This window comes from Cavia porcellus, unplaced genomic scaffold (genome assembly GCF_034190915.1).
Source record: "Cavia porcellus strain 051 isolate PalLab524CR breed Dunkin Hartley unplaced genomic scaffold, mCavPor4.1 scaffold_3, whole genome shotgun sequence".
NCBI classification, from domain to species: domain Eukaryota; kingdom Metazoa; phylum Chordata; class Mammalia; order Rodentia; family Caviidae; genus Cavia; species Cavia porcellus.
In genome coordinates, this window is record NW_026947486.1 from 112,971,848 (window position 1) to 112,973,478 (window position 1,631).

The following is a 1,631-nucleotide window of genomic DNA, read 5'->3' on the forward strand; positions in this document are numbered from 1 at the left end:
ATAATACATAAAGAGTAGGTATACATGTAGTGAGTCACACGTGTAGAATTTCTAAACAGTTTATGAGAACAGATTATATAATACATGATATAATGAACAGGTACTCTGAAGAAGAAGAGACACCAAGATACCCAGTGCTAATTCTGTAGCATTATGATATAAAATCTAGTAATACTATTATTCACTGTTCAGAGTGATATTAGTCTTGTCTCTTATGTTTAATTTCAACATAGTTAAAGATATGCACAGCTATTTTGAAGAGAATGAGAAACATTATGGCAGCCATTGTTGACTTCCTTATTGTCTGGTCTTGAAGACCTAAAATTCCTTCATCATCCTGTTCTGATTAGTTTAGTACTATATTGCTCAGTATGTACTCACTGTGTCTGAAGATGTGGACAACTATTTGGAAGAAAACAATAGACAATATGATAGACAGTGAAGATCTCCAGTGGTCTTGCTTTGAAATATGTGTTTCTTAAAATTATTTCCTTATGAATTGTTTTGTTCTGTTTAATTTTTCCCTTTTTAAAATAAAAAAAAGAAATTCTATATCTTAGAACACATAGATTAACTGCCAGTTAAACTAGGAGTGAGAGAGATGGAGAGGGAGAGATAACAGAATGAAATACAGAAAAGTAATCACATATAGTAGTCAGAAATTCTGTCCACATTTTTCTAGGCACACAATAGTATAATTGGTCTTTTCTTCCTTGCAGAAGTTAGTTCTGGTCAAATAACTTATTTTGGTCAGTGCAGTGTAAATAAATATGGTGCAATTTCTTATTGGAAGATGTCAAGAAAGTCACTGATTGATAAACATCATTTTCTGTAAAGAACCAATAGTAAAGTTTTAGGCTTTCTAGATCACATATAGTTTGTCACAGCTACATTCAGTGTTCCCTTATAGTATGGAAGGAGCCACATACAATGTGTAAACAAGTATATGACTATGCCCTAATAAAATACATATGAGCTGGTTTCAGACTCCAGGCTATAGGTGCTGATGTCTTCTTAAACAGATCACAGGCAAGCACGTTTCCTTCCCACTGGCCCAAATGACAAGTGATGCTCCAGAGCTATGGAAGAGACTATCAATCTAGATTCCCAAGTGAGGATGTTGTTTGGTTGGATGTGTAATAACGTCAAGATAGATGTATAAAAGGAGTAAGGGTCACTGAAATGTTACCACACTGAGATGTCACTGCATGTTACTACAGCACAACCTAGGTCATTTGGACAAATACTACATATTTAATCATTATGTGATTAGTTTAATTATATATTTCAGTAATAAAGAGAAGACAGTAAAGACTGGTACACTGATGAGTGGAAGAAATGCAAAAGCTTCTTAAATTTTCAACCTATTCCATTAAACTCTTTTAAAGCTTATTTATTTAGTTTCCATATTGGTCATTTTTCCTGTTGCTGGAAAACATTGCCTGACAACCAAAACCTAAATGATGAGAGGTTTCATTTGACTCACAAGTAAGAGGAATTCAGTCTATGGTTGGTTGGCACCAAGAGAGAAACATCATGGCAGAAGGGAATTGCAGAGCAGAGGTGCTTAGTTCATGGCAACTAGAAAATGAGCAGGCAAACAGTGCCAGAGGGGAAGAAACTAGAGATCA